Here is a 15,553-nt window from a genome sequence, read left to right as displayed (position 1 = left end):
CTGAGTCCTCCGGCAGCCATGAGTTTCTGCTTGCAGTGGGGTGACAATGCCGCCCCAGGGGGACGCAGAGCGAGTGCACACAAAGCACTAGGCATCTTTCAGTCGTGGTGACGTGTGCCGTTGTCATCGTCCCCAGGTTCCAGACAAGGAGGCAGGCAAAGCAGGGTGAGGAGCTAGCAAGAGGGAGGCTCTGCCGCTGCCGCTGCCCGGGCTTGGCCTCCGACCCGGGGAGGGGAAGCCGCTCACCAAGAATTCGATAGGACTGGACGCTGCCAGCGCTCCTGACCACACTCCCGCTCCCAGGGTGGCTCGTGCTGTTCTGACTAGACACTGAGGGAAGGAGGGGTGTGGGCCCAGGGACAGCAGGCCCAGGACAGCCTCGGCGAGAGGAGGCTCTGCCCCAGGCTCGAGCAGCGCGTCCCTAAGGAATGTGGACCCAAAGCTGGGAAGTGTTCCAGGAGAGGGAAGCCGTCTGGATTTTTGTGGAAAATAATTTCACTTCTAAAGTTGGCAATGGGGAGCCAGTAGGTGGCTTGGTAGTTAAGGTGCTGGACTCCCACAGGATCGACCACGGTTCAAGTCCCAGACTGGCAGCTTGCTTTCTTACTTTCCCTCTCATCTGGTGAGCACACTTGCCCTATAATACATTGAATAATAATAATAAATAAATATATTTAAAAAATAAGTTGTTAAATAAGTAAATAAAGTTAAATAAAATAATTCTTTTAAAAAATTATAAAAGGGGCCGGTGGGTGGCTTGGTGGTTAAGGGTGCTGAACTCCCACATGGCTGACTACAGTTTGAGTCCTGGACCTGGTAGCTTGCTTTCTCACTTTCTCTCTCTCTCTCTCACACACACTCTGTCCCTCTCTGGTCACGTTAATATAAATAAATAAATAAAGTTAAAGGAAATAATTCTCAAAAACAAATTTAAATTAAGTTGGCAATGAATCCGATGAAAGTACACGCCACTGTGATCAGCCGTGGCCCACGGGCTCTAGTCTGAGTCCTCCTGCCACCTGAACTCTAGCAACTCACGTTCTCTTCACCTGCTGCCACTTCGGACACCCTGGAGAGAGCCAATGCATTCCAGAAAATGCCTCTCCCAGAAGGTTGTTCATGCCCCAAACCTGTCCCTCGGCCCAGCACCCAGCCTCCCACCCACACAGCTGTTTGTGCGTCTCCCCTCCACTCGCCCCTCCACCAGCTGCTCCGTCCTCTGCCTGCACATCCTCCCATGCGCACATCTTTCATCTACGCCCTGCATGCCCGTTATTTACCCACGCACATCCATCAAGCTGCCCCCACACACATAGCCCGACTATCCATGCATGCATCCGTCCACCCACACATGCATCTGTCCACCCACGCATGCATCCGTCCACCCACGCATGCATCTGTCCACCCACGCATGCATCTGTCCACCCACACATGCATCTGTCCACCCACACATGCATCTGTCCACACACGCTTACATCTGTCCACACACGCATGCATCCGTCCACCCATGCATGCATCTGTCCACACACACATGCATCTGTCCACCACACATGCATCTGTCCACACACGCTTACGTCTGTCCACATACACTTACATCTGTCCACACACGCATGCATCTGTCCACCCACACATGCATCTGTCCACACACGCTTACATCTGTCCACACACGCTTACATCTGTCCACACACACATGCATCTGTGCACCCACGCATGCATCTATCCACACACGCTTACATCTGTCCACCCACACATGCATCTGTCCACCCACGCACGCATCTGTCCACACACGCTTACATCTGTCTACCTGTTGGTGTGTCCGTCTATCCACCTCGCAGCTGCCACTGACCCACCCGCCTACCCAACAGCCCTTCTGCTCACTTACTCACCCATCCATCTATTTGTCCACCCCTCTGTCTGTCCACCCCTCTGTCTATCCACCCATCTGTTTATGGAAAACATGAAGCACACCTGCTACGTGTGTGTCCTCGGAGAGTCCAGACCTGGCCTTGAGCTTCCAGGAGTGACCCACTGCCTGCCTTGCACGTGACATCCGGCCTGGCTGTGAGGAGAGGACTGGGAGAGGTCATCAGGTCTTGCTGTCACTTCCCCTGGTCACAGCCTGCTCAGCTGAGGCTCTGGGGGCTCCTGCTGCCAGTGGCCAAGCCAGTACTGGTGCGAGGTGGTTTGTAGTGAGCATGCTGCAGGCAGGCAGAGAAGTGGCCAGAGTTCGTCCAGTGTCCCACCTCGGTCAGACGGACGGACCAGGGCATCTGGCTCCAGCCCCGACACTGGGGCCGCTCAACATGGTGAGTGGAAAGCTCAGCACAGAACTGTCCTTCGGTGGTTGACGAAGTCCAGAGAATATGGCAAACCCAGCCTTTGTACACTGAGTGCAATAGACACTCTCGTTAATGGCCGATACGGGAAACCTCTCGCCAGTCGTTTCCTACCTCTGAGCTGCGGGACTTTGTCCACGGGTTCAGTTTACATAGTTTGGTGCTCTTCCTTACAGGCACCCCACGTAATTTGCCACATTCTGTCAGAGAATTAAAGGCTGAGGAAATCAGCTACAGGAAGTGCAAGTCTGTTTTCTCGCATTTTCATAATGTGTGCAACTACAGTTTAGAGAACAGCTATGCTAACTCCCGAGAGAAGCCCAGATGTTGTCGCCCCACCTGGAACATCCTCTGAGCCAATGCTCGGCTGTGAAAGCAGCACCGGTGTCGACAGGCCGGCAGAGGTCACAGTCTGCCCCGTCCTGCCCCTTCTATGAGGAACTTCGTGCGACATGGACTCGACGACACTCGTGTAGAGGCCGTGCACCCGACCTCCAGTGAGGCCAAAGACTGAGTGCAGGCCTCTTCCCCAACACCACCCTGCAGCGTGTTGAAGGACACTACCAAGTGACAGTACTTAAACTGCCTGGCACAGACAGCACAGAGTATAGTACGTGTAGCAGCAGAACAAAATAGAAAGTCCAGGAGCAAACTTGAGAGGCAGCACCAAGCAACAGAGAAGAAGGCTGTATTATTTACTAAATGATGTTGGGGATCAGGCTCAATGCATAGATTTTAAAAAATAAGACTATACTCTCAGTCACATGCCCAACCATGGAGGATTAAAGAGATCTACAGGCAAAACAAAGAACAAAATACAAGAGAATTACGATGAGATTGGAGTGGAAAAGGAATTTTTTAAATGCAGTGCACAAGGGGAAAAAGGAAACAGAAAAGGGAATTTTTTGGATCTGACCACACCAAAGTCAAGTGGTTTTTACTGAACTGAAAGTATCACAAGTATAGCAGTAAGTGACAAATTGGGAGTATATTTGCAATCTATCACTAACGAAAGTGAGTAGGAACATATACAGGAAACTCCCCAAGTCAGCAAGCGAGAGACCATCGCTGGTCTCGGAAGGACACGCACAGGGTTGGCCTAGCCACGTGAGAAGTTCCAGCCCTTGAGGAGCAGAGAAGGCAGACTGGGACAATAGCCGTGTCACCACTCCACACCCCGTAGAGGTACTGGGGCGTCTTACCTGCATGGCTGTTGGCATAGGAGCTGAATCGGGGTCTGGAAAGCCACTCTCTGTGTGCCCACACCCTGCAACCCAGAACTTTCTGCGGAATCCCCTCAGACAGCGCCTCCCGGACTCACAGGGATGAGTGTGAGAGTGTTCGCTGCTTCGTGGTTTGTGACCACAGCGACGGGAATCGTCAGACTGCATGGATGACGCTGGTGAGCTCACCGGGCACATGCAGTCCTCCCTCAGCCAACGAGGCAACTTCGATGGCCAGGTACCAAGCTGGAAAGAGACCAGGCGAGAACGCTGACTTCGGAAAGGAACGAGCAGCACAAGGTGAGGCATGCTCGCGCGTATGCCGCTGTCCATGCTGCAGAGCGGCCACGCGGTACGTGCCCTGAGACCTGGAGGACCGAGCCCGCGTCGCCGAGCAGGTCTCCTGAGCGCAGGCCCCGTTCATTCTCGGCACTGGGCGGGCCTTGTGTGCCCGTCCAGGGGACTGCATCGGTCTTGGGCGAGGTCCAGATGCCAGAGGACAGGCCCAGCGAGCTGGTGATGAAGGAGTGGAGAGGCGGCCGGCCATCAACGGGAAGCAGGTGTCTGGACCCCTCTCTGTGCCGCAAGGAAGCACTTTTAGCAAAAATTGAAACCTAGACAGGGACCAGCAGTTAACATAATGGCTATGTCGCTGGACTCCCATGTAGTAGATCCCGGTTTGCGTCCCGGACCCGGTGGCTTAAAACTCACGTAGGGCGCATGTGCGTGTGTGCCCAAGATCCCGAGAGGAGAATGGAGGAGAAGGGATTGCGGCATGGCCATACTCTCTGGGGGGGGTGATTTCTTGCTTTCTGTCTCTCTGTCTCTCTCTCTGTCTGTCTGGCAAGCACACGCGCCCTGTAGTATAAACCTCTCCAAAAAAAAATTGAAACCTAGAGAAATGGACGGCATCAGTGGTTAGGAACTTCCATATCTTCCTCTCCTCTTCTGCTTCTCTTTCTTTTTTCTCTTCCTTTTTCTCTTCCTCCTCTTCCTGAAACAGAGAACAAGAGGAAGAAAGCACCCCGCATGGTGTGGTCGTGCCATACCCCTTCTCTGTCCCTCCAGCCCAGCGGGGTTTCGGCCATGCCTGCACAAGCACTGCTGTGCTTTCTAGGCTGCCTGGGTCAGGATTCAAACAATGCGGCCAGCCACGTGGGACCAGCTCCCTTCACCGCCAGGCCAGGGGACTGGCCCTAGAGACCCAATTTTAGCATGGTTCTTCTTTTTTCTAAGCCTTATTTTCCCCAGCTGTGAAATGGCTACTAGACCAGAGAGCCCTTCCAGCTCTGACACACGAGGACCCCGTGGTCGCCTAGTCTTCTGCAATGTCCCTGCCCAGTAACCGTGCATTTAAGAGCGTATGCTTAGAAATCTTGAGTGCATAAACACGGCAAACGGTGCCCTGAGAGAGGTAGAAGTTGACAAGAGGAAACAATTAAAACTCAGAAATGAAGGGCGTTCGGCCAACGTAGGGTAAAGGCAGCAGGTTTATGCTCCTGCCTCACACAACTAAAACGCCCAAACGAAATACTTGAAATAGTCATTTTCAGACTTTGGGAAACAAGTAGCACAAGACAGTGATCTCTGAGAAAAAGCAATAAAACAAAATAAAATACAAAGTGAGCCCTAGACTGCCCCAGTTCGCTGACTGAGGAGGCCCCAAGGCACGGTGCTCAGAGGAGGAACCCTAAGAGTTTGGCTGTCCCTGGAGTTGAGAACACAGGGTGGAGGTGAGATTCCGAGGGCTGGAGAGAGCTGGACCGGACCGCGCATCAGAGAGGAGACAGCGGCGCGGAGAGGAAGTCCAGGAATCTGCCCAAGGTTCTTCTCAAGTCTTCAGATAACTACAGACCGGTCCATGAACCTGGAGAAATTACCCAAGGCTGGAGAAAGAACCACCAGAAAGGAACAGACAGGACAATTCCTGGAGGCCACCCAAGGGTGGGAAACATCTGTCTCCCCCCAGCCAGGATGGAAAATCCCCGTACTGCACAGGACACTGAGTCAGCACCCGGAAGACCATTGACTCAGCGGCGGGCCAAGACAATCCTAGCCTCTGCTCTTCTGGTCTCATCTAACAAAGACTGAAAACAAACTTAAAAGAGCAAAATTTTCCCAAGAAACTTTATGGGATTCCCAAAAGAAATCCATGAATTAAAGGAATACGAAACTATCCAACACACGAAGCAGTTACATTTACAATTTCACTGCAAAAAAAAAAAAAAACACCAGAAAAACTATAAGAAAAAAGTAATCAATAGAGAAAGGTGATCAAATTAGGAGACAAGGTTAGAGAAGTTATAAGTACTGGGTTGTCAGAAAAGTCACGATGCATTTTTGCGTAGAAAAACACGTCATGACTTTGCTGACAACATAACTCACCCTGTATGTTTAAGAAGGTAAGAGGAAAGCTTCAAGGAGACTCATGGAAAACAAAAAGAACTCAGATCAAGACTGTAGAGATAATAGCAGCTTGATATGAAAACATACCAGATGTCGTGAATAACAGATTAGACACCACAGAAGAAAAATTAGTGAAGTCGAATATATAATCATTGCAATACCCAAATGAAAAGAGAGACAAACAATGAGAAGGATAAAATATATTTCAAAAAGTGACAAGTAGTGAAGATTGATAAAGAAGATCTAATGTGGGGCCAGCAGATGATGTAATGATTATGTCGCTGGACTCCCACATGGTCAACCACGGTTCAAATCCCCAACCCGAGAGCTTAAAACTCACGGCGGATACACGTGTGCGCATGCCAAAAATCCTGAGGGGACCATGGAGGGTGATTTCCCATGTTCTGCTCTCTCTCTCTCTCTCTCTGTCTCTCTGTCTCTCTGGTGAGAGCACTCACCCTATAGCAAAAATCTCTCTAAAAAATAAAATAAAAGAAAGAAGACCTAATGAGCAGAGTAGGAGTCCCTGAGGCCGGCTACCGAAAGCGAGCAGAACTAACACTAGAACAGTGACGAGGAACCTCACTGAGGTGCAGCACCTGGATCTGCGTATTGACAGCACGTTGGAGGTGCCTTGGACCTCGATCGTGCTGGTGGCATGACCATGTCAAAACTGACACAACCACACAATCTAAAGGGTGGATTTCACTGTATTTTAGCTTTCCCTCAGTGAAAGGACTACAAATTATATACGGTAAGTGTGCATGAGATGGGTACCCGACCGCATCAAGCCAGAAGGACCATCGCTGAGTCATATTCTAAAGTAAAATCATTCAAAAAATTCCACCAGACATTTAGGTAAAAGCAAAAAAAAAAGAAAAAAAGATTTGTAAGGAGAAAGAAAATTAGATTATCAGGGTTTTTTTGCTCAGTAACCCCCTTACCTCAGAAGTTGATGGAATAATATTTTTAAGGTATTCAAAAGAAAAAACCACCAGTCAAGGATTTTTAATTCCATCAAGAGACTTCTGTGTATACGGGGTGCAAATTGTCACTGACATGTAAGAATCCAGGGTGCATTGCTTCTGGGAGTCTTCCCTAAAGAATCTACTGGAGGATGGAATTCAGAAAGGCATTCACATAAAGACTGGCGGTGACTACTGAATACTTGCTGACTTTTAAGGTGATCGTAGAAAGAGCTCAAAGGGGAGAATTCAGTAGCATGACCGCTTGCTCTGTCGACACGGTAGAGCACACGAGGCAGAAACGGGGAGAAGGGACAGTGTGTGCACTAAACTGCAGGCTCTTCCCAGTAGGCACGTTGTCAGTGTTAGACCTAGGCGTATTCTGACACTGCTGTCGCTGTCACGAGACCCAGTGACAGCAGAAGGCCAGCCTGCTTCCTGGTAGTTAAGCATCTGGATCCTACATGGCTGACTGTGCAGCTGAAACCTGGACCCAGCGACTTGAAGAACATGCTGAAGAGATGTCGAAGGGATGTTGAAGCAGAGAAGGGCTTGCGGCGTGACCATCCCTCATGGGGAATGCCCCCCCCCCCCATCTATTTGTCTTCCTCTGGTGAGTGCATGACCTTCTGGCAAATTTTAAGCGTAAGAGTAACTGGGATATCCGAACTCCATCATCACCGTGCCCATGAACACCAGGGGAGTGGGTAAAAACTGTAGTCCTAACTTTGATTGTGGCTGTATATTCTCCTGTGCTAAAATACCTTAACGTTAATAAGCGACCTAGTCGCAATGAGCATCAGAGGCACCCAGATGGTGGTACTGAAATACTGGTTTCCACTGGAAGAGACCAGGGCTTCTTGGAGCAACGGCTGATTCTAAGGGCGGGGCAGTGAGTGTAGACAAGTGGCCAGAAATCTCGACTTGCCGAAGAACGAGAAGCAACGTGGTGGACCAAGGTCCTGTCTCAGTCCGTTTTCTGCTGCGCTAACACCGTACCAGACTGGGTCAGTACAGGCAGTTCAAGCTTATTTGACTCCTAGTCTGGAGGCTGGGACGTCCAAGACCGAGTGACTGGACTTGCTGAGGGCCTCCCTACATGTGGCAGGTATCACACAGCGAGAAGCACACACGGGAGGCAGAGGGGGGCCCACAGTCCCTCGGCAACCAGCCCTCCCCCACGACAGCGGCACTGACCCATTCACACAGACGAGCCATCGTGACCTCATCGCTTCTCAAAGGACCCACCTTCGAACTTGTTACGATGACAAATTTCAGTATGAGTTTTGGTGGGACATTCAACCATAGCACGTCACATCAAAAGGAAAAAAACAGCATGAAAGTTTCCAGAAGTTAAAGAGAAGGCCGCCTGAGCTTCAAAAGGATGCCACTTGTAATTAGTAAAAATTGATCGAATATGCGTAGATCTATGAATCCATAATGATATTTAAAAAGCGATGACTGGTCGTCTTCGGAAGATGGTGGACGACGGACTTATTATTTTGGAAACTGACGCCTAAAGAGAAAGGATGGAGCATCTACCACCACCACCACCACCACCACCACCACCACCACCCCGTCTTGTGAACTGCCCCTGGGCAATTGCAGAGCAGGTAAGAGAACCCGTCTCTCCCCGGTCCAGCTAATACATGGGAAAGGAGGGGCCGGCATCTGGCATGGTGGTTAAGGCACTGGACTCCCACATGGCTGACCGTGGCTCGAGTCCCAGACCTAGTGGTTTGAAAATCATGCCGGGCACAAGTGTGTGTGTGCCCACTGGTCCTGAGAGGAGAATGGATTGTGGCATGGCCACCCTCCCAGGGGGGAAGTGATTTCTCCCTTTCCTTCTCTCTGTCTCTGTCTCCCTCTCTGGCAAACACACATGCTTTATGGAAAGAAATGTAAAACTAATAAAATGAAATCAGTAACAAAAGGACTCTGGGGTGAGTGCATGACCATTGTACAATCCCAGTGAGTTAATGAATCAAAATGTCAACAGTGCTACCGTCAGAAAAAGATAGACTTTGCAAGTCTCTTTCTGAAAGAACGCAACCTCATCTGTGTCTGACCAACAGGACCGAGCCCTGGACCAGCTGCCAGTTGGCAGAAAACACCGAGGACAAGGGACCATGTTGAACTGCACCCAGTTTGCAAATCAGCCAACCCTGGACCGTGGGAAATTGTACAGACCCGTTTTCTTGGATTCTTCTACAGGTCACAGCAAATTACAAGTAGAAGGGAACGAGGAGATGGAGGAGGAATTGTTGGTGGAAAGAGACTTAAGAGACACAACACTTTTATTCTGTTGCAGTGAGTGAAACCAGACCCTAGCGGAGAGGGACGCACAGAGGGCGATGACTCGGTAAAGAAACACACGAGGTGACAGCCGCCAGTCTGGGCCAGGTTACTTCTGGAGGAGGGTCTTCGGAGGTAGAAGCGAAGCTCTGCTCTTGACCAGGTGAGGCCGCCGGGGTTGCCTTCTAGAACTCATCCGGGCTCACGTGGTTTCCTGGGGTTTCCTGACTCCACCTTGACTCTACAAGAAAAAGGTTAAAGGTTACGTTCACAGAGTCGTCCTGCTGGTTCTTCAAATCGCTGCAATGAATAAACCAAAAAAGTCTGAGCCGGTAACCGCGGTAACCACAGGGGAGGGCTCGGGAGGACTTTTCTCTCTTCTTCCGGCTGTTCCCTATTTTCCAGTGTGGCCTTCTAAAACGGGTGGGCAGGAGGGCCGGGAGGGTTGCATGTCTATTTTCTTTTTTAACAGAAATTTTTTGCTATAGGGCATGTGTGCTCACCAGAGAAATAGAGAGAGAGAGAAAGCAAGAAATCACCCCCGGGGGGATGGCCATGCCACCGTTCCTTCTCCTCCATTCTCCTCTCAGGATCTGGGGCATGCACACACATGTGCCTGCATGAGTTTTAAGCTGCCAGGTCTGGGACTTTGTGTTTGGCTGCATGGGAGCCCTGCAATGTAACCATTATGCCATCTGTTCCCACACGTCGATTCTCTACTTGCTTAATCTTAAAGCTTTTAATTGCATGTCCCAGAGGGGGAAATTGGCTGTCCCAGGTCTTTAAGATAAGTCTCGTTAACCACTTTATTTCTGACACCTAAAACAGTGGCTGGAATGTAAAGGTCAGCCCACACATTACTTACTGAGCAAAGCCACGGGCGGACGGATCCAGAACTTTTAAACATCCTGGAAGGGGACAAATAAACATCAGCTGCCTTCAGAAAACAGCCCCTCCATGGAGATGCATTACCCACTTCCACCTGGCGCTCTGAGGTCCCAGGGCTGGACGGTCACAGCCTCGTCACGTGCTGGTCACTCTGTCGGTGGACAGCAGAGGCCTGGGAAGTTGGCGGGCACGCACAGACAGGCCATCCCCATGGAGACTGTAGGTGACCAGTTTGGACAGAAGCATGAAAGAAGCAATCCGCCCTCCTGCCTGAGGGTCCAGGGACCTGCCCTTCGAATTACAGCAGTCCCCAACCAGAGCCCGGAGTGGGTCTGGACAAAACGCCACGCAGGGCTCGTCACAGGTGGGGGAAATTTAAAGACAGAGCAGCATCACGGTCACAAAAACAGAATCCCTACAGACACCCCTCCCCTCAAGACACAAGGCAGTGCTGTCTCCCACCCATAGATGTGTCGAGGCAGGAAAAAGTGATGAGAAGGTTCCTGGCTCAGGAACGGATGGAGCTAGGTGGTTTTCTGTGGGCAAAGACAGCGACAGGGAGGCAGTGCTGGGAGTTGTCGCCCAGTGACAGAGGCTGTGGCATCGTCCATTGACCCTATAACTGTAACCCTGTGGGGGAGACTGCTACTGTCCCAGAGCAGAGGAAAGAAAGTTGATGCTCAGAGAGGTTAAGTGACCTGCCCAAGGTCACACAGCTCTTAGGGGCCTGAATCAGGATTTGACGTACTTCTCTCTAGCCTGGAGCCTGGGCGGGGTGGGGGCAAGGTACCGCTGTGGGCAACCTCAGCAATCTGGATGTAACAGCAGGCTCGCCTCCACAGGGTGTGAGGACCATTGGCGGCTTGTGTTACGGAAACCAAGAGGGCTGTGGGCTCAGCAGTTCCTACAGGGCCCTCCCAGGTGCAGCCCCATGTCCCTGTGTGTCCCACTGTCCATCCTGACACTCGCTTCACTGTGACAACTGCTCCGGGCATGTGTGCACATGTGCTCAGAGCGCCTGCAGAAGAGGGAAATGGGGCCCCTCGTCTCTCCTGGGAGAGCTTCCTGGGAGGACACTGCCAAAGCTTCCTGCAATCTTCTCCTCGTGTCTCGTTGGCTGAGACAAGGTCACATGCCCACATGTGGCTCCATCACTCCAGGTGGCAGGGTGACCAGGGCTCCTTCCTCCCTCTGTGTGGGGTGAATGCTGGGGCGTGAGCACACGGGCGGGGCATGCCCTCCACGTGTGAGCGCAGAGGAACCATGGGCGGGACTGCACCGAGGTGGAGCCAGAGGACAAGGGAGCCCCACCCTAGACAGCAGCCCTTCCCGAGGAGGGTGCGTCAGCACGAGTGCAGAGCTGTCCTGGGTGAGGAACGCGGCCACATCACCCCCGAATCAGGGCAGAAGACCCCAGCCTCTCCTGCCTCCCCGCCTCTGAGCAACTGCCGGCATCTCTGGGGCCAGGATAGGCCAGAAAGTCCTCCATGGTCTCCATGGCCAGCCTCCAGGACATGGGCACAAGGGCAGGGGACTCAGGAGCACAGCGCCTGGCAGAGGAGCCAGCCCTCCGGCCCTTGCTGGTGGGTGTGCACATGGACTGGCTGGGAGAACGGAGTGTGGCCCTGCTCATGCGTGGGCTCAGTGCTCGAGGCAGGGTCCCTGGGCTCTGTGATACTCATCTTTTAGCCTCACATCACTCCCTGTCTCTCTGACATGCCCCCCACCGAGTCCTCATCACAGCCTTCAGCCCTGACCCCCACCCTCACCTCCTGACCTCACCTCTCCCCACCGTCCACTCACTCCCCTCCAGCCCACTCCTCTGACACACCACTCTCCCTCCTTCCCGCCGCCTTTGCACTAGCAACCCTCGGAGACAGCCGCACTCTTGTTCACACGGCTCATCCTCTTCCACAGTCTTCAGGCCTAATCAAGTGTCACTGCCTCAGTTACACTGTCCCCTTGGACCACAACGCCTTTGTCCTCATGAAGCCTCTTCCTAGTACCTGTCACTTCTGGTCCCCGCATAGGTGTCACGCCACTAGGGCTCAAGCCTCAGCAGGTGAGAGGCTCCTGTCACGCCTGTGTTTGCCATGTGTGTACGCTGGTGCCTGGCTCCACGTTCACCTTCCGTGGGCGGTGGTCTGTCCCCCTTCCGGTTCTCACCTCCCCCTTGCTCCACACCTGGCCGGAAACAGCAGGTCAGGCAGCTGCCCAGCATCCCTCACTCGGAAGCTCACAGCCAGAACCTAAACTTGGGGCCACGGGTGCTACCCCACCCTACCTTCCCCCTGCAGTCTGCAACTGCTGCACAGGGCGCCCCCACCACGGCTGCACGGGCAGCAATGAGCCAGCGCAGGGACAGCAGGTGGCCGCAGTCAGTCCTTGTCAGCCATGTTTCCCACGCGGTGGCTCTGCTCCCACGGCCTAGACTTCCGGCCTCCGAGGAGCACCTGCAGGCTCCGAGATGTCCACCTGGAGCCCACGGCAGCAAGGTGGCAGCCTGGCACCCAGGCCTTGGTGACTGTCTCCGACCAGCACCAACTCCTGCCTGCCCCTGCCCAGGCTGCTGCGTGAACCACGGGGCTCAGGCTGCCCTGGTGTGGCCATCTCAGTGCGTCCAGCCATTCGAGCTGCTTGGAGGGCGGCCGGCTGCAGCAGCAAGAGTGGAGTCAGAAACTTGGCAGCGTCTGGTCTTGAACCCACACAAAGGGGACGGGTGCCAGGGAGGGCCTGGGAAGAGGGCGTGAGGCCAGGGAGCCTGCCCGCCGGCTCTCAAATCCCCCTTTGTCTCCTGAGCCCTGCGCCCGGGCAGCAGGAAGTTCACGGCCCGGCAGCTAAGTGTCATGAGTGGCCCTTACAGACATGTTTCTGTGGGGACGCCGGGGCTTGGCTCCCAGGGAGGCCAGCGGGCGGCGGCTCCTGCAAAGAGCAACCCTGTTAGGGGCAGAGGGCCGCACTGCTGGCCAGCCCTGGCTCCCACAGCGACTACGTGGGAGCAGAATGACTGGCTGACCCTGCCATGCAGGGCTGCGCGTGTCCAGTCCCTATGGCACCAACAGGGACATCAGAGAGATCGCCCCAATAGCTGAGCCCAGAATGAGCCTAGAGTAGCCACGGAATAATTGCTCGTGACCCTCTTTACCGGCTCTGGCCCACGGCTGACAGGCTATGCTGGCCCCGAACCCCTGGGCTTAGAGGGCAGGGAGCCCAGCGCTGCAGCCGAAATTCCCCACGCTTATTGTTCCAGCCAGGCCAGGAAAGCTCTTCAAAATCTACGTGAGGAGGAGCAAAACCTTCAGACCCCAGGGCGTCGTTCTCTGCTCTCTCCTGAGACCCGGCATCCTGAGGGGTGGTCAGACCCTCCAGCTGGGCGTGCAGATCGGATCATATGGCAGATGAAGGGTCGGCCCGCGACTCTGAGCACAGGAGGGTTCCTATCGTCTACTGACCTGCGGTTGTCACTAGCCATATCAATACTCCTGTGATTACTACCACTAACAAATTCTTAACCATTGCGCACATCCGCTGCCGGACTGCTGCTTTGCACTCACCCCACCACGCTGTGAGGGAGGCTCTCATTGTCCTCCTTTTGCAGATGAGGACCTGAGACACAAAGGTGGAGTCCGTTTCCAAAAGTCACACAACTGGCCAACCTCGAAGCTGAAGCCACACAGCTAACCCCCTGGCCCCGCACAGTTGGACTTCACCCGCATAAGAGCCCACGAGGAGGCCGGGGTGGCCAGGGGCGGCCTCGCCTCGTGCCTCGGTGGCTGCATTTATAGCATGGAGCTAAGTGGTGCGAGTCCCCAGCTCAGCGGTGGCAGAAACAGGACAGCAGTCAGGCCCCACGGCTTCTCCAGCGCCCACCCCTGCCCCGGGCGCTGCACAGCAGGTACTCGGTCCGTACGGGTCACCACTTCTGACCGTCCCCCAGACATTTCCATTCTGATCACGTCGCTTTCTAGACGGAGACAAAAGTGGACACAGCTTTGCTCAAGTCCGAGGGCAGCCATGCCGTCACCTGCAGCTGAGAACGTGGCAGGCCGCCCCGGGGCGGGCAGTGGCCAGTGGGAAAGCTGGAGGCGGCGGGCCGGTGGATGCGGGGCCGACGTCTCCCCGCAGCGGTGCCGCATCTCTGTACTGCCACGAGACCCAGGCAGGTGCTTTCTCTTCGGATTTTCGCACTAGCTTCCAGAGCAGCAGGGGCCGGCAGGGGGATGAGCAGAGGCGGTGGCGTCTGACTTCGATCGGTACCCAGCTTGAGCAACACATCAAGGGCTGGTGACTTCATCACGAAGCCGGGCGAGGCCGCCTGCAAGCCAGGCTCTCCAGGGACCGCACCTCCCCAGAGTCTGCACCTGCAAGGAAAGTGCATATGTGTGTGTGTGTGTGTGTGTGTGTGTGTGTGTGTGTGTGTGTGCTCCGCTCCTGAACAGATTTGCAGTCGGGCTCCCGGTGAGAGGAGGACATGAGGGACAGCACAAGGTTCCCAGCACCCACACTCCGTCCTGTGTGCTGGGCCCTTGTGAGCGCCAAGGTGAGTCACAGGGTGAGAGGAGGCTGCCCCAGGGCCTGCACCTGTGCCCTGCAGGGGAGACTGGCCCTGTAGGAGGGAGGGACAGGTGCCCGGGGCTGTGCAAGGTCTGCCATTCCCAGAGAGGAACACCGTGACTCTGGTTCTACTTAGCAAGCAGCCCGAGCGTCCTGAAGGCCGGGCTGGGAACTGCGGATCCCGGGAGCCTCCGCTCCAGAGCCAGGCCTGGACCAGAGACTGACAGCGGCCCAAAGCACGGGTGAGCCACACACCCTCGCGCCGAGCCGAGCCCACCTGCGGTCTGCCTCTCACTCCACACTCGGGCAGGCAGCTGCTTTCTTTCCAGCCACAATTCTTGATCCAAAAAGGGGAGGTGGTGGTTTTCAAAAGCAAGCAATGGCTTCCTCTCACTGCCGCCTGAAGCCTGATGGAATCTGACAGCGTGAGGTGCCAGACGTGGGTATAAGACCAGGTGAGAGCCCGGCTAGAGGGCCCGGGCTCGGAGGCCACCAGGAGCTTGGCTGACAGTACCCTATGAGCCGACCCCACTCTGCTGCTCTGCCGAGGGACTGTAGCAGGCACCTCAGTCTCTGAACCTCTTCTCACTCGGAACCCGGGTGTGGTCACAGCACCATAGCCCTGAGTTGCAGCGAGGTTCGGATGAGACCCTGGAACAAAGCCATCATTGCTGGGCCCCTCAAGGCCATGGGCTACGCCCTAAACTCCACTGTCATTGCAAATGACACGGCGGGACACAGCTGTGCCCCTTCACGCGCCAACGGCTGGGCTGCGTTCACGGCAGCAGCAGGCAGGGCTGCCTCGTGCTGGCAGAGGTGCTCGGGCCTCAGTCTAAGGTGTTCATTTCCCGTCCTTCACATAAACGTTTGCCGACCCTCCCTAGAC

The sequence above is a fragment of the Tupaia chinensis genome, unplaced genomic scaffold, assembly GCF_000334495.1.
Source record: "Tupaia chinensis unplaced genomic scaffold, TupChi_1.0 Scaffold000066_1, whole genome shotgun sequence".
NCBI classification, from domain to species: domain Eukaryota; kingdom Metazoa; phylum Chordata; class Mammalia; order Scandentia; family Tupaiidae; genus Tupaia; species Tupaia belangeri.
The sequence above is the reverse complement of the archived record's forward strand: the minus strand, read 5'-3'. Positions refer to the sequence as shown.